This window comes from Pan paniscus, chromosome 11, assembly GCF_029289425.2.
Source record: "Pan paniscus chromosome 11, NHGRI_mPanPan1-v2.0_pri, whole genome shotgun sequence".
Taxonomy (NCBI): Eukaryota; Metazoa; Chordata; class Mammalia; order Primates; family Hominidae; genus Pan; species Pan paniscus.
This window is the reverse complement of record NC_073260.2, coordinates 39,756,284-39,778,379: the sequence shown is the minus strand read 5'-3', so window position 1 is coordinate 39,778,379 and position 22,096 is coordinate 39,756,284. Positions and strand designations below refer to the sequence as shown.

General features: G+C 36.4%; 1 long non-coding RNA gene across 2 annotated transcripts in view; it reads right to left on the bottom strand.

Moving 5' to 3' along the window:
• Nucleotides 1–22,096, bottom strand: part of LOC100986345 (uncharacterized) — a 447,106-nt gene that overhangs the window by 311,052 nt on the left and 113,958 nt on the right. The gene's annotated exons all lie outside the window — the stretch shown is intronic.

Here is a 22,096-nt window from a genome sequence, read left to right as displayed (position 1 = left end):
AACATTGGGGATTAAAGTTTGACATGAGATTTTGTCAGAGAGACAAAGACCCAACCATATAAGGGAGGAAATTATTTTCCTGATCACATAATATCTCTTCAACTAAGGCAGATTTTATGTTTGTTTTATCTTCTCATTTCTAGGATAAGAATCTATAGCTTCTCCAAATTTTCCTTTAGACTCCTCAGCATCCCAGACACTCTCCTTTGAATGAATAGCTCTTTTGGAAAATGGCATGAAATTTTAACAGAAGACTAACAGATGTGACCTGGCCTGGGCAGAGTTTGTAGAGCCTCTGTGAGCACAATGCTTCTACACATGCAACTTTGGCTTTCTTAGAAGCCATGCCACACTATTGTCTCATCTGAGTTTGCAGGTGTGGAAGCTCCTGGTGTCCTTCTCAAATAGTGTGACTTACTTTCAGGGTGTCCCTGGTTCTGTCACTCAAGGATTCACTTTTTAACTCAAATTTCCTATTTTATATATTTATAGCTACTAAATTTTATCTTGTAAGCTTTACCCCAATATGGCAGATATCAAGACCACTTAACCATTATTTACTGTCTCTTCCAAATTTTCATTATTCAAAAATGTGAGGAGTGTTTTCAAAGACTTCATCTTTGATGATAATTCTGACTACCCAAGGATAAAGCAAAGCAGTAGAGACATAAACCCTTTAATGAATGATCTTTGGAGAAGTTTTATAAGCTGGCTGCTGAACTAGAGCCTAATGGTAAAAACACTTCCCAACTATCAGAGAGTTACATATCTTGATGACATTCCCAAGACCCCTAAACCACAATTGCCCATAGAAGTTTTTTTACATAATAAAATACTTTGGCCTACATAAAGGTACTTCATAAGAAGCAGCCCTTAAAACTCACCATTGCATTTCATGTAAGGATTTATTGAGCAGATGGTTTACTACATGACATATGTCCTCTTTACAAGGACCCAACAGAAGCTTCTCTGCTCTCAGTGCTGTTTCTCTTTCTTATAGACACTTGTATTTATGATGTTTCCTCTTTGCTTTGACTGTTAGGAAGCCCACAGCAACATTTGCAAATTACCTCTAGGAAGTGTACAAAGTGTGGAATAACAGAATGTCATGGCATACATTTAATGAACCAACAACACACTCAGTTTCCTCTTATTTCCTTTAACGTTGTTTTTCCTTTACCCTAATTTTCTCCCTCTTTTGCTTCATCTTATTAAACTTTATGTATTGTTAAAGCCATCAAAAATCTTCTTAGAACAAAGACAAAAATAGAAGATAGGTAAACAATCCAGGCCATATTTTCCTAAGGATTTTATCAACAACAATATCATGAGAATTTTGCTAGATGGTTTGCTGCATCAAAATACATACACTGTGTTTATAGTTTTAACATGATCCACAGGACTTATGATTATTTATTTATTTAACTTTTTTTTTCTTTTTGAAACAGGGTCTCACCCTGTCACCCAAGCTGGAGTGCAGTGGTGTAATCACAGCTTGCTACAGCCTCAACCTCCCAGGGTCAAGCAATCCTCCTGCCTCAGCCTCCTGAGTAGCTGGGACTACAGGCACTCACCACCACACCCGGCTAATTATTTTTTATTTTTTGTAGAGATGGGGTCCCACTATGTTCCCCAGGCTCAATTATTTAAAAGAAAAAGGAAAATAAGGAAATGTCCTTGTCCTAGTAGAACCATACCAGTTCCTGACAATTACTAGTTTTCTAAATGTTTACAAATCATAAGTATAGTTGCCATTTTTAGAATTTTTCCAGGGATTAATATCAAGCTAGAAATTCAGGAATTAATATAAAGCTGTCCATTCTGTTTGTGGAGGGTGGCATGCATATTTTGTTTTTTCTTTAGAAATCGGGAATATTTGCTCATTCCAAGTATCCTGGAATTCCTCCTATCCTTCATGTCTTATTTAAAGATCACTGATAATAGCTTTGAATTATTAACTGTCAGTTTTCTCAGTATTCTGGGGCAATTAAGAAATGCAGTGAACTTTATATTTAAGCCCAAGAAAAATTAGGCATCATTCTTTTGAGAATAAGGTTTAAAGTATGTTACAAGCTGTTCAAGTGGTTAAATTAGAATAATTAGTATTTTGTGCAAATAATTTTACCACAAATATAAGCCTCAAGAGAGAGAAGTGAGAGAGTTCAGGAAATTAAAATTTATTGTGAACTAACTGTGTATGGGTACCACACTAGGTGGTTTACATACCTAATTTCACATTTGTAATAATCCTATAATGATAAAAAAAATAACTGTTGGGTACTAGGCTTAGCACCTGGGTGACAAAATAATCTGTACAACAAACCCCCGTGGGACAAGTTTTACCTGTAACAAACCTGCACATGTATTCCTGAACCTAAAATAAAAGTTAAAAAAAATCTTATGATCTAAGTGATGGTGTTATCTTACAGATGAAAAAAAGTTAAATTTCAGGGAGGTTAAATAGCTGCCTTAGATCACAAAGATAAATTATAAGGCTGGGTCTTGAACACATAGCTCATGCTTTTTCCCCCATATCAGACACATGAAGTAACATAAAATGGTTAGCCATTTATAACCTTTATCTGACTGGAAAATGACAGTCATGAGGTTTATGCCTGTCTTGGTAATCTTGTTCCTTCAACACAAAAGTCAACTTGGAGCTAAGAAAACCTACACAAAAGAAGAGTTTTGAGTCCCCAAGAAAAATAAATTACAAAGAAAATAAACTTTTACCAGAGTACTAAGAGGTAGTAAGGCTGCCATACCAAAGGCCAAGGGGAAAATTCTCATAGTAAGAATGAGATATGGCTGGGTGCAGTGGCTCACACCTGTAGTCCCAGCACTTTGGGAGGTCAAGGCAGGTGGATTTCTTGAGCTCAGGAGTTCAAGACCAGCCTGGGCAACATGGAAAACCCCATCTCTACCCCCCACACCCCAAAAAAGAAAAGAAACAAAAAGTTAGCTAGGCATGGTGGTGCGCACCTGTGGTCCCAGCTACTCAGGAGGCTGAGGTGGGAGAATCACTTGCACCTGGGAGGCAGAGGTTGCAGTGAGCCAAGATGGTGCCACTGCACTCCAACCTAGGTGACACAGTGAGACTCTGTCTCAGAAAAACTTCAAAAAGGAGAATGAGATATGTAATTATGAAAAAATAAGACAATATCCTTCGAGCAAAGTAAAGAAAAGAAAAAAGAAAAGTTAGATCAGGCAGTGACAGAACATTATCAGGCAATGGCAGATGATAATTAAAGTTTAGTTAAGAAAAACGTATCTATATTTAGTTACTTATATTTCTTTAAATTTGCTTTAATTGCAGTTGAAGCCATAGTAGTAACATGTGTAGAAGAGACTGATCCAGGAGGTTGGGGTAGGCTCCTGGTATCTCTTCTTTGATAAATCTCTCTAGCTGACTGTAGTGCTTAACTGCAAGTTAGAAGCTGGAGCCATTGAATGTATACATCGTGCTGCCTAGCATCTAGGAACAAAGAAAAAAAAGTCTTCTAAAGTTTAGATTATTAAATAATTAGTATATAATAGAACATATAATCTTCTGAAGAAGTAATTCATAAGAAAGAGTTTATAAATGTGTTGCTGATTTTAAATAAAACAGTGTGTTTCTCAGGAGTGTAAATTAGTTCAACCACTGCAGAAGACAGTGTGGCAATTCCTCAAAGTCCTAAAGACAGAAATACCATTTGACCTAGCAATCCCATTATTGGGTATATACCCAAAGGAATATAAATCATTCTATTATAAAGACACATGCACGCATATGTTCATTGCAGCACTATTCACAATAGCAAAGACAAGGAATCAACCTAAATGCCCATCAATGATGGACTGAATAAAGAAAACGTGGTATGTATAAACCATGGAATACTATGCAACCATTAAAAAGAATGAGATCATGTCCTTTGCAGGGGCATGGATGGAGCTGAAGGCCATTATCCTTAGCAAACTAACATAGGAACAGAAAACCAAATACTACGTGTTCTCACTTATAAGTGGGAGTTAAATGATGAGAACACATGGACACATAGAGGGGAATAACCCACACTGGGGCCTATTGGGGGATGGAAAGTGGGAGGAGGGAGAGGGAGAGGATCAGAAAAAAATAACTTATGAGTACTAGGCTTAACACTGGGTGATGAAATAATCTGTCCAACAAACCCCCATGACACACGTTTACCTATGTAACAAACCTGTACATGTACCCCTGAACTCAAAAGTCAAAACAAAGTGTGGTTCTCAAATTTCCATCAGATACCAGAGTATCTCCCAAATTCATTCAAGGTGACTAGCATACACTTCCAGGGAGACATAACTACAATGCAATACAGGTAAAGATCCAATTGTATTGTTACTTACCTGGCACAAGACTACTTCTGATAACTGATAAAAGAATGAATTGAATAGCAAACATTTATCATTTTTTATCCAACAGTATACAAAGAAAGAGGGTGTTTCTGTCATATATGATAAACATTGATTCCTTACCTAGAAGCATACATACACCAAAAAGGGCAACCCATGCAGATAATTCTCCATAACAGAAAGAGACCTTAAAAGCATACAATATTTTGTTCTATTTTTGCCTCTTCCTTTCTATTCCAGCTACTCATAATCATGTCTGCATTCAATCAGATCTAAACCTGTTGAGATTTCAGGAGCCCCAGCCTATGGAATCCTATCATGTGCCTTTCAGTCCCTAACCCTAGAACCTAATACCTGTCATCTCCATTTACCTGGTAGCAGCTGCCACTACAAAAGCAATAGTCCTCATATTTTTAGTATCTACAACATACTAGCAGACACTGAGCTGAGCTCATTTCATAATTAATCTCAAACTTCATCACAATCCTACAAGTTCTAATAATACTCCAATTTAAAGTTTAGGAAGCAAGGTCAGAGAGCCAATAAGTGGCAGAACCAGAATTGAAAACCAGGCACATCCAACTCTAAAGCTTTGCCTTTCCAATAAGTCACATTGCCCCTCTAATTACAGAGTATCCTCTTCCTCCTCAGTACCCAATCCTTCTTTCTCTGATCTTTTCTGAGTTAAGCACCTTACACCATAACATTATGTCTTGAGTCAATTAGGAGACTTTTACTGTCACTCTGCAGTTCCAAATAGCAGTAAACCTATCTCAAACTGGCTTGAACACTGAAGCAGCTTTATTGGGTTCGAGTAACTAGAAAATTAAGAGGTAGGGAAGCATTAAGCATGCTTTGCTAAGGGCTCCAGCCCCATTTCTCTGCTGTTCTGCTGCCTGTGCTCGACTCCTTAAGTTGCCTTCAGAAGATAGTTAAAGGGAAAATAAAGTCCTACTTCAGAGAACCATCTGACAAAAGTACTAGGGTTCCCTCTGATGACCACTCTAAACAAGTCACAATGGCCAACACCAGTAATATGCTATGGCTGCCCTAGGGCTATGTTCTCCATCTCTGGAACAGTTCCTGAACAAAACATTCTAGCAAGAGAAGTAAGATTACCTGGTTGGACTACAACAGTGGTTCTGCATATTAGCATCACCTGGTGATCTGTACGTACACTACCAACTCCCAGGCCACATCCCAGATCAATTCATCTCTAGAGCTGGCATCCTGGTTTTTATAATTTTGTTAAACTCCACAAGTAATTGGAATGTGCATCAGAGTTAGAAACAACTGGCTTACACTTATCAGATCATATTCCTGGAGTTCAGAGTGGGATCAATCCCACTCACACTGCATGCACCCCTCCGAGGTGAAGTGGAATGGGTGGGATGGATGCAGGAGGGGTAGTCTCAATGCCTCTGCAGCATTTACCATGCCTTGTTTTAAAATGGCCTCTTCCCCACTACACCATAAACTTCATGAAAATATAAAGTGTGTCAGGTCTACTCACCATTGCACCTAGCAAGTACCTGGATGTAATAGTAAATATCCATTGAAACTTTTTAATGAATGAATGATTTGCAGACTCCATAGGGCTGGCTTTGCAAGCAAGTCCTATTCTCCTTTAAATGAGACAGACATCTTCTTCAGATTAACCTCTCAGTGTCCACTGTTCACTCTTGGCTCAAAACTCTCAGGGATTTTCCCCTGCCTGCTTCATAGCCTCCAGCTTCTTCACCATGTGTTAAAGGTCCCCCACAGTTTACCCCTTATCTACTTCTCCAGTGCCATCCCTGAGGATTACCTGCACTCAGAATACCTCATCTTTACTGAATTCTTCTCAAATGCATTCTACCTACAAGAAGCTGCTTTTTACCCCACCATCAAGAATGGCTATAAAATAACCTTATTTTCATTCAAAAATTGAACTAATGCTCTATGCAAAGTGTGTTGGATCATGTGAAGGATAATAATAACATCATAATAACAACCGACACTTTTTCAGCTGCTGTAAAAGCAAGCAACTTCTCTCTTGTCCTATAATATGGCATTTTATGTGTTACATATTAACAGGTTGCAGCACAACATACTAACTGCAATGACCTTAGGAAATGGTTATGTTTGTTACCCTTAGTTTCCCAGATGGGAAAACTGAGGCACAAGGAGACTATGTGACTTATCCAAAGCCACACAGCTAGTAAGTTGCAGGCACAGGATTTAAGCTTGTTATATGACTTCAGAATCCAGGCACTTAATCATTACAACCTTGGCAGGCAGGAAAAGAGCAAATAAACTGTGACAAGAGGCTGGGCTATGACAGTGGCAGTGGGAATGAGGAGAAAAGGTCATCCATGCATTCACAGAGAGGTATCATAAAGGAAAGGCAAGCAGTGAAACCTCAACAATACCATAGCTTATAGCTGTATAATGAAAATGAATCCAAACGGCCATATTACAGGACAAGAGAGCAATCTTGGCAGAGTATAGGTTCTCATAAAAGATGGGCTCTTAAACGAGATATTTTTATGATCTGAAGATTAATAACATGTAAGGGGCTGATCAGGAAAGGGTTTGAATGTGAGGGTGGCCAGGGGTCAGAGCCAGCCAAGAATCTGAGGATTGTGGTCTCCCATCCATTGTCTAATGCCTGAGTCAGGCTGAGGCTCAAAAAATAAAAAAGTCAAAATCAGAATCATGGTCTCAGAGACCCAGCCCATGTGGCATGCGTCCTCTAGAGAGAGGCCCCTGGATTTCAGAAGTCTAGAAATGTGTGTAGAGCAATAAGGCAAAACACAGCAGGTGATGCCAGCTGGAACCTTCTCTGTTTTATTCATGCCTCATTGGCAGACGGCTGGTTCCCAGGAGGTGGCTGAATCTCACAAGGTTCAGATGTTAGAGGAAACAAATAACTAATTGTGCTGAACCTCAGCTTGGATTCATGCTGGGGTGTGGACAAGCGTTTGTGTCTCCAGACACTGCAGTGAAGTGGAAAGCATCTATTAGCCAGCTTGGTGATCTGAACTCAACAGAATAATTGAACTGTTGCCAAATCTGTGGGTGACTAGATGTCCTGTGTAAGCCAGGACAATCCTGAGAAATCATGGTCATTGTCAACCGTGGCCTACACTTGAAAGGTATGGCATGTCCCCATTTTCCCTTGGAAACACATTGTGCATCTCTCTAAACTTGTTTAAGTTTGGTTACATTTCTTATAGGAACTAAGTGTATTTTCATCTTTTATATTCTTCTACCTAGATAACTAACAAGTCTATCCCCTGCTCTGTCAAAGACTTCCCTTTTATATATTTTAAAACTATTTGATGCATCAAGCCTTGCCCTTCTATTCTAGTTCAATTCAGAGATCAGAATTAGAACAACTTCTGAGTGCTCCCCTATCTGCAAGATCTTATGCTCAGAGTTGGACAGGTGAAGAGAAAATAATTAAAAGGTTGGTCCTTCCCTTCAAGTAGCTCTCAAATCTTTTGGGATACAAACACAGCTTTATATCATAGAAATCTGTGACCACAGTGTAATGAAAATGACATAAGATCTCAAGTGATGATTAGATTGCAAGGAGGTTTCCTAGAGGAGGCAATTCTCAGCTTGGCCTTGAAAGTGGAGTATGATTTCAACAAGAAAAGAAAATGGTCACTTGAATCCTCTGCGATTCCCTTAGAAATAAGGTGTGATATGAATAAAAAATAAAATAAATATTCAAGTTGTAATATTTTCAGGGAATCTGTATGAAGACATCCAGAAGGTAGTTAGCAGTTCCGGACTGTAAATTCAGACATGGAAGCCACATGCCTATGACGATGAGCAAAGCTGTGGGGTAGATAGAACATGCCTGGAGACTTGGAAGAGAAGCCTGAGCAAGGAATCTTAGGGAACACCTCAGTGTAAGGCAGAGACAAAAGTGGAGACACTAACATGAGCTAAGAGCAGTTATCAGAGAGAACAGTAAACTGTCAGCATATCAACAAAGAAGGATTTCTGAAAATGTATCAGGTAGGATCAAGACTGAGGAGAGGCCACAGTATTTGACATTTAAAAGCCATTCTCAACCTTCCTAAGAGTAGTTTCAGTGGAGCAGTAAGTGTGGATGCCTGATTGGATCCAAAGTGTGGATGCCACATTGGATCAAGAAATGAAAGGGACTTGAGGGATGTTGGGAGCTCCTCTTTTTCAGCAAATGAGATGAAGGGAAGACAGCATCTTAAATGGAGATTTGGTGAAGAAAAGGATTTTCCTTTTAACAACAGTTAGGCACTATGGAGATTAGTTAAATCAAGTGATTTCTCACCCTTTGGGGGTTTATAGTCCTAGCAAGATTTACAATAAGTAAGAGCCTCAAAATGACTAAGTTCAGAAAACGGTGGACACAGTTGAAAACAGAGGCAAATTTTCTGTGAAGCGGATGAAGCTGAAATTCCAAGACCCTTCCATTGCATGAAATCCTCCAGAAGTTTAACTTAATTATCAACTTAATTTTGTTTATGATTTTTTATTCTTTTTCTTAAGGAGGACTCCAAATTTATAAACACTTTGAGACCAAGAAAACCTGGATTGCCACTGACAAAGAATAAATAAAATTGTCACTATCTTTAAATATCATGAACAGACTCAAAATAATTAATTCCTTACCATTGTAGATGGTTGAGCCAAGGCTGGACTCATGTGAGAGAATGAGTACCTGGGTGATGAAATAATCTGTACATCAAACCCCTGTGACACAGGTTTACCTATATAGCAAACCTGTACATGTACCCCTGAACCTAAAAGTTTTTTTGTTTGTTTGTTTGTTTTGAGATGGAGTCTCGCTCTCTCGCCCAGGCTGGAGTGCAGTGGCACGATCTCAGCTCACTGCAACCTCCGCCTCCTGGGTTCAAGCAATTCTCCTGTCTCAGCCTCCTGAGTAGCTGGGACTACAGGCACATGCCACCATGCCTGGCTAATTTTTGTATTTTTAGTAGAAATGGGGTTTCGCCATATTGGTCAGGCTGGTCTCGATCTTCTGACCTTAGAAGATCTTCTGACCTTAGGTGATCCACCTGCCTCAGCCTCCCAAAGTGCTAGGATTACAGGCATGAGCCACCACATCCAGCCCCTAAAAGTTTTTTTAAAAATAATGCAAAAGACTGATCTGTATGTGCTAGAAAAACAAACAAACAAACAAAAAAAAAAACAGAAGGGAATGAGTCTAATCCGCAACAGAATGAAGTCAATGGCCTGTAAGCTCGCTCTCAACACAATGGCTCCAGCTTTTTAAAGTTTCACCCCTTTTAAAAGGAACAAGTCTCAAGGATTTTTTACTCATATTTTTAAATACAGTAGTTCTTAACCATTAAGATAAATACATACATACACACATACATGCATACATACATACATAGTAGAGATCTAGTTACACATGATCTTGACATATACATTCAATATGGAAAAAATGTATATTTTTTGAAAGTTACAAGTTCTAAGTCTGATTCTACTACCAATCCATTTTCTGTTCCGCTTTATTCTACCTTGTAAGGAATATGATTCTTATTCTGTTAAGAGAAACAAACAAACAAATAGCTGCCTGCCTCCAGCAGCTTTAATTTTCTTTAATTTTTAATATAAAATTACTTTGTATCCGTTATAGTATTTCTAAGATTTTGGTATAATTGCTCTATTAGCTTTGTCAAATTAGTTGGAAAGTTAACTACCATTTATTATAGAATAGTTAACACACAGGAATTAACCATTCATTAAAAGTTGTTAAAATATTGCCTATAAATCCATCTAGCCAAGGGCATTTCTGGCAGCTAGTTATCTGGCAATTTTTAAAATTTTTTTTAGTGATTACTGGATATTTTAAATTTTCTCATTTTAGGTAATTTTGGTAATAGAGTTTTTCCTTAAGAATCATTCATTTTATGCAGATTTTTTAAAACCTTGACATAATATTATTCAATAATTATTTTAATAATCTGTATATCTAATTTTTTCTTTTCCTTGAATATGCTTGCCAAAAGTTCATGCCTTTATTGTTTCTAAAAAGATAGCTCTGTAATTTATTAAGCAATTCTACAACTTATAGTTATAAGTTTATAACTTATTAGTGCTATTGTCAAATCTTAATTGTTCTGAAATTTGAATGTATCTTTCAATAAATGCCGAAGAAATTTGGCAGTGGAGAAATTTGGCAGTGGAGAAATTTGGCAGTGGACACGTAAAGATATAAGCTGAGTCATAGTTGTAGTTGCCACATACATGTGATGGTAGCTATGCATGGAAGACGTGTTCATTCAGTTGCCAATTCAGATGATTTATTTGCATTGATAGCCCAACATGGGGTTAAATTTTAGCTTTAAAATAATTTCTTCAATTTCATTTTTTAAAATGACCTAAAATATCATACCATGTGGCTGCATTGAAATGAAATTTTTTGTTTATGCAGATGATTTTCCATTTCGTACAAGGCAATACAATTAAAGATGGTCAAAGTTGACAGATTTCTCACATAGATAATAGAGCTTCCAAAGCTAGGAATGGGGGTGTGACCAATTTGGCTGACTTTCTAGAGATGCTAATTGTGATCCAGCTATATGTACTTCAGTTAAGGAAAAAAATTATTAGTTCAACCCAGTAGAAAAAGCAAGTAAACTTCTTTAAATGTACTTTCAAATTAAACTGTCAATTCTAAAGATTAATAGTAGTTATGGCCAGAAGAACAGGAATGAAAAACACTGTGTCACGATGATGTAACACAAAACTGATGATTCCAAAAAGACATGCAGAAAGGTTTCAGACTTTGAATGTGAAGAGACAGAAACTAAAAATTTGATTGCAATATTCAAAAAGGAGAAAGAAAGTAGTATGTAATTGCATTGATAAATATATAACACAGTATATTTATTTGCAGATGACATGGTGGTATATGTAGAAAGTTCTAAGGAATTTACCAAAAAAAACCCGACTAGAGATTGATTGCATTTCCATACATTCACGATTGGGAAATTGTATTTTATAAAAACAAGACACATAGTAAACATGCAAAATCAATTATATTTTTACATACTAGCAATTGGGAAAAATAAAACAATAAATGTATAGGATCAAAAACATATAATGTTAACAAAATACGTGTAAAACTTCTCGCTACACAGTATATTGAAAAATATATCTAAGAAAAAATTTGAAATTGTTAAATGTATGAAAAAGTAAATGATGATCATGCATTAGAAGACTCAATATTAAGATATCAGTTGTCTCCAAATTGATACATAGGTTTAATGCACTTCCAATCAAAACCCCATAGGCTTTTTTCACCAGGAAATTAACAAGGTGATTCTAAAATTTATATGGAATTACAATACACCTAGAACAGCCAAAAAAAATCTTGAAAAGGTAGAACCAAGACAGAAAAATTATAATAACCAATATCAAGACTCACTATAAAGCTACAGTAATCAACACTGTTTGTGGTGTTGGTATAAGAATAGGAAAAAAGATCAATTAAACAGGAAAGATAATTCATAAATAGATGTATATATGTGTGGTCAGTTGATTTTAAACAAAGGTGCCAAGGTAAATAACTGGGTAAAAGAAAACCTTTCCAACAAGTGGTTAAAAAAAATAAAATAACTAGATGACTGCAACAAACAAATTGAACTTCAACCCCTACCTCACATCAAATATAAAAATTAATATGAAATAGATAATACATCTAGAAGTGAAAAGCAAAATAAAGCTTCTAGGATGAAATACACAATATGTTTGCAACTTTGGCATAGGCAAATATAAAGTACACAAAAAGCACTAACCATATAATATTACTCAATTGAACTTTATCAAAACAAAAATTTCTGCTTATCAGAAGACACTATTAAATAAAAATGTAAGCCGTAGACTGGGAGAAAATATTTACAGCACACACACATATATATATGAATATATATATTTATATATGTGTGTGTTACAAATATTGTGTCTTGTAAATATTTACAACACACACATATATAAATATATATTTTATAAACATATATTATAAATATATGTTATATTTTATAAATATTTATATATTATATATTATAACACATATATTTTTATATATTATATATTTTATGTATATTTATATATGTGTGTGTTGTAAATATTGTTCATGTGTTATAATATTATAGACATGTTCAGAATGTATTCTATTTCATATGTATTGTAATAGTATGGATATATCCAAAATGTATTATGTTTCATATATATTGTAGTATTGTAGATACAGACAGAATGTGTAAAGAACATTTATAAATCAGTAATAAAATAAATACAGGTATACCTTATTGTATTGCACTTTGTTTTACTATGTTTTGCGAGATATTGCATTTTTTACAAATTGAAGGTTTGTGGCAACCCCACGAGGAGCACGTCTATCGGCACCATTTTTCCAACAGTATGTGCTCGTCTCTGTGTCACATTTTGAGAATTCTCACAATATTTCAAATTTTTTCATTCTTATTATATTTATTATGATGATATGTGACCATTCATTTTTGGTTTTACTACCGTAATTGTTTTAGAGCACTATGAACCACATCCATATAAGACGGTGAACTTAATCAGTAAAGGTTGTGTGTGCTTTCACTGCTCCACCAACCAGTCATTCCCCAACTTGTTCCCTTCTTGTTCCCCAAAACAGCAGTATTGAAATTAGGCCAAATATGACAAACCTGACAAAAACAAGCAATGGGGAAAGGATTCCCTATTTAATAAATGGTGCTGGGAAAACTGGCTAGCCATATGTAGAAAGCTGAAACTGGATCATTTCCTTACACCTTATACAAAAATTAACTCAAGATGGATTAAGGACTTAAATGTTAGACTTAAAACCATAAAAACCCTAGAAGAAAACCTAGGCAATACCATTCAGGACACAGGCATGGGCAAGGACTTCATGTCTAAAACACCAAAAGCAATGGCAACAAAAGCCAAAATTGACAAATGGGATCTAATTAAACTAAAGAGCTTCTGCACAGCAAAAGAAGCTATCATCAGAGTGAATAGGCAACCTACAGAATGGGAGAAAATTTTTGCAACCTCCTCATCTGACAAAGGGCTAATATCCAGAATCTACAATGAACTCAAACAAATTTACAAGAAAAAAACAAACAACCCCATCAAAAAGTGGGCAAATGACATGAACAGACACTTCTCAAAAGAAGACATTTATGCAGCCAAAAAACACATGAAAAAATGTTCATCATCACTGGCCATCAGAGAAATGCAAATCAAAACCACAATGAGATACCATCTCACACCAGTTAGAATGGCAATCATTAAAAAGTCAGGAAACAACAGGTGCTGGAGAGGATGTGGAGAAATAGGAACACTTTTACACTGCTGGTGGGACTGTAAACTAGTTCAACCATTGTGGAAGTCAGTGTGGCGATTCCTCAGGGATCTAGAACTAGAAATAGCATTTGACCCAGCCATCCATTACTGGGTATATACCCAAAGGATTATAAATCATGCTGCTATAAAGACACATGCACACGTATGTTTATAGCGGCACTATTCACAATAGCAAAGACTTGGAACCAACCTAAATGTCCAACAATGATAGACTGGATTAAGAAAATGTGGCACATATACACCATGGAATACTATGCAGCCATAAGAAATGATAAGTTCATGTCCTTTGTAGGGACATGGATGAAACTGGAAACCATCATTCTCAGCAAACTATCACAAGGACAAAAAACCAAACACTGCATGTTCTCACTCATAGGTGGGAATTGAACAATGAGAACACATGGGCACAGGAAGGGGAACATCACACACTGGGGACTGTTGTGGGGTGGGGGGCGGGGGAAGGGATAGCATTAGGAGATATACCTAATGCTAAATGACGAGTTAATGGGTGCAGCACACCAACATGGCACATGTATACATATGTAACAAATCTGCACGTTGTGCACATGTACCCTAAAACTTAAAGTATAATAATAATAAAATTAAAAAATAAAAATAAATAAATAAATTAGGCCAAATAAAAACCCTACACTGGTCTCTAAGTGTTCAAGTAAAAGGAAGAGTCACAGATCTCTCACTTTAAATAAAAAGCTAGAAATCATTAAGCTTAGTGAGTAAAGCATGCCAAAAGTCAAGACAGGCCAAAAGGTAGGCTTCTTGATCTAAACAGTCAAGTTGTGAAAGCAAAGGAAAAGTTCTTGAAGTATATTAAAAGTGCTATTCCAGTGAACACTCAAATGATAGAAAAGCAAAACAGTCTTATTGCCAATACAGAGAAAGCATTAGTGGTCTGGATAGAAGATTAAACCAGCCACAACAGTAAGCCAAAGCCTAATCCAGGGCAAGGCCCTAACTCTCTTCAATTCTATGAAGGTTGAGAAAGGGAAAGAAGTGGCAGAAGGAAAGTTTGAAGCTATCAGAGGTTTGTTCATGAGGTTTAAGGAAAGAAGCCATCTCTATAATGTAGAAGTGCAAGGTGAAGCAGCAAGTGCTGATATTGAAGCTGCAGCAAGTTATCTGGAAGACTCAGCCAAGTTAACTGATGAAAGTGGCTACACTAAACAACAGATTTTCAATGTAGACAAAACATCCTTCTATTGGAAGCAGATGACATCTAGGACTTTCATAGCTAGAGAAGAGAAGTCAATGCCTGGCTCCAAAGCCTCAAAGGACAGGCTGACTCTATTGTTAGGGGCCAATGCAACTGCTGACTTTAAGCTGTAGTCAGTGCTCATTTACCATTCTGAAAGTCCTAGGTCCCTTAAGAATTGTACTAAATCTGCTTTGCCTGTGCTCTATAAATGGAACAACAGAGCCTGGATGACAATACATATGTTTACAGCATGATTTACTGAATATTTCAAGCCCACTGTTGAGACCTACTGCTTAGGAAAAAAAAATTATTCTTTCAAAATATTACTGCTCATTGGCAGTGCACCTGGTCACTTAAGAGCTCTGATGATTAACGTTTTGTTCATGCCTTCTAACACAACATCCATTCTGCAGCCCATAGATCGAGCAGTAATTTTGACTTATAAGTCTTATTAATTAAGAAATACATTCCATAAGGCTATAGTGGCCATAGATAGTTATTCCTCTAGTGAAGCAGGGCAACATAAATTGAAAACTTTCTGGAAAGGATCACCAATTTAGGTGTCATTAAGAATATTTGTCATTCATGAGAGAAGGTCAAAATAACATTAAGAATATTTGTCATTCATGAGAGAAGGTCAAACATGCATAAGAGTGTGGAAGAAGTTGGTTCCAACCTTTATGGATGACCTGGAGGGCTTCAAGACTTCAGTGGAGGAAGTCACTGCAGATGTGGTGGAAATAGCAAGACAATTAGAATTAGAAGTGGGTCCAAAGATGTGACTGAATTGCAGCAATCTTATTATAAAACTAATGAATAAGGAGTTGCTTCTTATGGATGAACATACAAAGTGATTTCTTGAGATTAAATCTACTCCTAATAAAGATACTGTGAACACTGTTGAAATGACAACAAACGATTTAGAATGTTACATAAACTTAGTTGATAAAGCAGCAGCAGATTTTGAGAGGATTAACTTCAGTTTTGAAAGAAGTTTTACTGTGGGTAAAATACTATCAAATAGCACCACATCCTACATAGAAATCTTGTAAAAGGAAGAGTCAATCAATGCAGCCAACTTCATTGTCTTATTTTAAGAAATTGCCACAGCCACCCAGGCTTCGGCAGCCACCACCCTGATCAGTCAGCAACGATTAACATCAAGGCAAGAACCTCCATCAATAAAAAGATTATGACTCAGTGAAGGCTCAGATGATTGTTAGCATTTTTAACAATAAAGTATTTTTAATTAAGGTATGTACATTTTTATATATAATGCTTTTTCACATTTAATAGACCCCAGTATAGCATAAATGCAACTTTTATATGCATTGGAAAACCAAAAAAATGCATGCATCTCACTTTATTGTAGGATCTAGAACCAAACCCACAATGTCTCTGGCTTATGCCTGTAAATAAAAATTGGAATTTAAAAGCATATGAATAGCCAATAAGCACATGGAAGGGTGTTCAACATCATTAGTCATCAAGAAAATTGTAAGTTATAACCATGATGGGATACCATATCACATTTACTAGGATTAAATTTTTTTTAAGTAAATAGCAAATGTTTGCAAAGATGTGGTGCAGTTAAAATTCTCATTCACTCAGGGTGCAATTTAACAACAACTTTTGAAGACTCCATCCATTCTTTATAAAGTTAAATATATACCACAGGCATATACATTGTCAAAGTATATACCTGTCAAAGTGTATACCAAAGTTTATCAAATTATACTTAATATCTGAATATTGTATTGCATGTATAGCCTACCTCAATATAAAAATTTTTTCAAGTAATACTTAGCTAAATCTTTATAACTGAAAAGGCCTGAGTTTAGAAATTTTGGAAAAATTATTCTAACCAGTCTTCTGTCTAAAGTTATGTTTATAATTTCTTGTTTGCCACAGGAATTATTTAGGAGAGTATCTTGTTTACATGTAATTATTAATTTCTAGTTTTAGTGGATAGTGGTCAAGAATGTAATTTGTATAATTTCTGCTGTTGATCTCTGTAAATATTTTTCTTCCAAAGCTAATAAATTTCCATAAAGATCCAATTATCACAGTTTAAAATAAGGAAGCCTAAAATATCCAGAGATAATAGATATAAAAAATGGAAAGATATAAAAGAGTAGAAATGAAATTAGAAAATATTGGTTTTTATATTTTTAATATAATCTGTCAATGATTAATTTTTCTTTATATTTCAAATAAATTATCTACTACATACCTCAAAGGAATATTATTTTTCTGCTTAAATATATTTTCATTTGGAACTGTACCCTTATTAAAATAAAATAATTATTTTAAGTTCCTTGTATCACATTGCTTTGAGTATATTTCCCACAAATAGAACTTAGTTGAATTTCACAGGGTTTAAAAAAATAATCTGAGAATTCAGATCTTTAAATATGTAATTTATCTCAATTATTGACAGCTAAGACTGGCATAGCAGATCTTTATTCTTTCCTGTTTTCTGTTTTCAAACTTTCTTAGGGTTCCCTTTGTTTTGTAGCTTGTTTTTAGATGGACTAGTTCTTTTTTTAATTGTAGCTATTTATATTTTTATTTTCAAAGAATATTTTCTCTAGATAAAGGATTTTGTGACTGAAAAACACTTGACTAACACATATTTGGACCTATCCCTATTTTAATTGGTTTCAGACTAAGGCCAATCCTTTTCTAGCATAAGTTCTCCATTTCTTCAAGCAATTGTTTTCAAGGAGGGCATACATCTCTTGAGTCCTTGTGTATTTAAATTTTTTTTTGTTATTTCACAAGTTATAGATGACTAGGCTGGGTATAAAAGCAGTAAGTTATAACTTTGGTTCTCAAAACTCTATACAATACTCCATTTTCTTCTAAATTTAAGCTTTCACAGTAAAAGCCAGAGAATAGTCAGACTTCTGCTATATTTTTAGGTAGTCTGTTTCTTCTGCTTAGATGCTTATGAAAGTTTTTCTTATCATTATGAATTAAAATTGTTGCCAGGATACATCATTGTATGTGGCTTTGTTCATTGATTTGTCTGGAACACAATGATTTTTTTCAATCTGGATCTTACTTCCGCTCATGAATTTTTTCCTGTTATATCTAATTATTGCTTTTATTCCATTTAAGTATTTTTTCGGGAATGCCAATTATCCACATATTTACTCTTGGCTCTTTGATATTCATATTTTTTGTATTCTATGGAGAAAGCCAGATGGTTCCCTAAAGTCCTCCAGTTTATGGATCCTCCACTAAATCCTTTCGGCTAAAAAGTGCTCTCCCTCTGTGTCTTCTAAATACTCTGTTCCCCTGTAGTAAAGTATTTTTCAAAGACTTCATGTGGTTTTCCCCCCTTCTTATTTAACTTGAACAATGTGAAATTTATTCTGATTCGGTGTTTATCAGGGCAGGAGAGTTGAAGTACGTTTTGCTCTACTTTATTTATCTGATGTGCACAGCATCTGGTCCAAGCCCCAGCAGTCTGCATCAGTGGTCCCCAAACTTTTTGGCACCAGGGACCAGTTTTATGGAAGACAGTTTTTCCATGGATGGGGCGGGGTGGGGTGGCAGGATGGTTTCAGGATGAAACTGTTCCACCTCAGATCATCAGGCATTAGATTCTCATAAGAAGCATGCAACCTAGATCCCTTGCATGCGCAGTTCACAATAGGGTTTGTGCTCCTAAAAGAATCTAATGCTACCACTTATCTGGCAGGAGGCAGAGCTCAGGTGGTAATGCTCACTTGCCAGCTGTTCACCTCCTGCTGTGTGGCCCAATTCATAACAGGTCACAGATGGATACCGGTCCATGGCCCAGGGGTTGAGGACCCCGGTCTACATGACTTCATCTAATGCACCTCTCTACCACTGAGGTTCCATCAGGCTCCACAAACAGTCTGATTTGCAGTGTACATAAGAATCTACAATTCCAAGCATGCTGTTACCAGGGTTTATTGTTTTGTTGTGGTGGTGGTAGTGGTGGTAGTGGTGTAGTAGTAGTAGTGTTTTGGTTGTCAACCCAAACTATAAGAGCTTTACCTACAAGAAATTTTCCTCTGAAATGCAATATGCCTCCACCAGCCTTCCCACTGGTGGCCAAAACTGACCTAGCACCCAAGTTGTTTCCTAGGCATTTTAATTTCTCTGGATGTAGAATGATATCACAACATTCTCAGATTAACAAATCAATCCACATGGGTAAAAGCCCACCTGCCCAATTTTTTATTGGAGCCAATCCTGAGTCTCTGAGTCTGATAATGGATAGATAACAGAGAGGACTCCACATACCCTCCCTCCTCATTTAAAAGGGTTTCTATGTCATGTAAAGTTGTCTGTTATGCCATAGAAAGAGACCTGGGTAGTTTTGTCTCAATTTTTCCTTTTATAATTAGTATAGATTCTTCCCCAGTGTTGAAATTATGCTGGCCATTGCTTTTATTATTGTATTTCAATTACTATCTTTTTTCTTTACCTTCATAGGCATTTTATTAAGAAAACTGAGAAACACTACACCAGGGGCTGCTAGCCAGGCTCCATTTTTAGCTGGAACTCCTATAGCTTCTTAATGAATAATTAAAACATGCCTGGGGAGGATATTCAACAACTAAATCAATGCTAGAGATTATTTGCTAAAGAAGTATAATCTGGCCACCTAACTGTGAAAAGATAGAAAATATTTTTTAAGAGAGAAATAAAATGCCTAACAACTGACTAAGATCCCTAATAGAAATGATGACAAAGGATGGTATTCCTAAAATAAAAGGCTTATGCAGACAGCTCAAGTTGCTCTCCACCCAAGCAGAATTAAGAGTACCATTCTGCAGATTTGGGATTAATGTCACCAGATCGAGTCCTAGCTATAATGCAGGCAATAACGTTTTGTAAAAAAGAACACCATGTGGCGGCCTTGCTAATCTTCTGGATGAGAATCAGTTGGAAGTTGGCAACACATATTGACATGCCTTGGACTAAAAGAAGTTCTTAACATGACACTGCAGTTTTTAGGGCTACTCAGAATTAATATGAGAGACATGGTCAAATATAGTGTGGAATATGGACAACTATAAAATCGTTGAATACTAAGCACTTAAGTCAAATGAAATCTTCAAATTTTGGAATAGTTCAAATAAAAGCCTAGAGGTAACTGGAGATCACAGTTGATGTCTATTTGGATGGAGAACAGGAAAACTACTGCTAGAGGAGGGTCCATTTAAGGTTGAATTTGGCCGTTATTTTTGAAAAGGATGTAGGTCTAAGTTCTTTAGTTCGAGAACGTACAGAAATGGGTAGATAGCTCATTCTGGAAGCTGAAACTGCTTCTACCAAGAATAAAATGTTCCCCCATGAGAAATATGAGCTCTCCATGTTTAGAGCCCTAAATAAAGGAGGTCCAATCCCCTTTCTGAGGTCAATGTTAATATCCTCAGCCTTCCAAGAGAGTTTAACAACTCCAAGTTCTCCTCCAGCCAAATGAGGAAAAACTTAACAAGAAAGAGCTTGCCTTCAACATGGCTAAAACTACAGCCTGATTTAACCTATTTTCCCAAATAAGATGTATCATAAAGCAGGATAGGGATACTAAAAGGGGATGGGAACTGAGGGACTAAGACTGGGATAGGATCAAGAGGTGGGCAAAATGTTTTTAATAGCAAAACCTCAGTACTCTGGCAGCACATAACAGGGAAGCATCTTGTCTGAACTAGTCAGCCCTGCCCTTTCAATAGGAGAGGCCCAGCTAATCCTTGGATAAAATTATTTTAGAACTAAAAGAGAATTTAGAGATTATCTAGTCTAGCCCCCTTGCTTAAGGACACTTGGGCCCTGAGAGATTAAAAGACTTGCTGGGCTCACATGGTTAATTAGTTGCAGAAGTGGAATTATAACTCAAAATCTCCTGATGCTCATTATGATGTTCTTCTTGCTCCTTTTATGGAAATTCTAAGGGAGGCAGCATGACACAGCCAAAACAGAACTATTTCAACTCCAGTTTTTGAGTTCTAGTCTTCTTCGTCCTAGTTTGAGTGATAGAATCCTAGAAGCCAGGACTTCATTTTGTTCCATCTGCTACCCAAAGCAAGAATCCACAAAATGATAGTAGCAATGAGCAACTGTGTGGGCAACTAGGCTCTTGTAAACCCCTCTCAGGGATGGACCTCTCACTGCCTCAGAGGGAGTTGATATGACTCGGCAGCAGCTTTTCTTGATGACCTGAAATCTGCTTCCCTGAAATTTTTATTTTGACCTCCAAGAAGGCACCTTCTTCTCTTCCACATGATAGCACTGCTCATTTAATTCAACAAATATTCACGCAAAGCCTGTATTTGCTAGGTTGCATTCTGTATTTTGGAACTATAAACCTGACATTGCAGAACACATAATCTAGTCAGGAAGATGATCCTTAATTGCTATTAAATATGATAATACATGCATATAATTGCCAGGCACATGTAAATACTCAATAAATACTAGACATTATTCTTATTAACTATTATACAGCTATTTCATCTTTTCATGCCCAAACTAAATCTCCACTTTGCTTAAGCATGCAACATAGAATGTGGCCTCTAGATCAGGGGTTGGCAAACTTTTTCTTTACAGGGCCAGACGGTAAATACTTTAGCTTTTGCAAGCCATATGGTTTCTGCCACAACTACTCAATCCTGCATTTCTAGCATGAAAGCAGCTGTAGAGAATATGTAAATGATGGCTGTGGCTGTGTTCTAATAAAACTTTATTTATCAAAACAGGCAACTGCTTGCATTTGACCCACAGGCCACAGTGTGCCAACCTCTGCTTTAGATGCTTCACTGTCTCCACCACCCTAGTTCAGTTTGACAATGACTTTCTAAAGTGGAAAGATAAACACCTTTAGGGTCTGCCCTAAAGATAGCAGGACCAGTATAAAGTACAATAGTGTTATAAATACCATGAGTAGGATACTATAAGCCAATTGCTATAGCCCATGATGGTTATCTTTTAAAGTAAGAAGAGTATTTACATCAATTTACTTTTAGTTTAAATGTGCATGCACGGATATGATCCCATTTTATTTTATTTGCTGCATCCCATTGTTGGCTTATATTAATTTTGAGGTCATCTAGAAATCCTGATTCCTGAGAGTAAAGATGA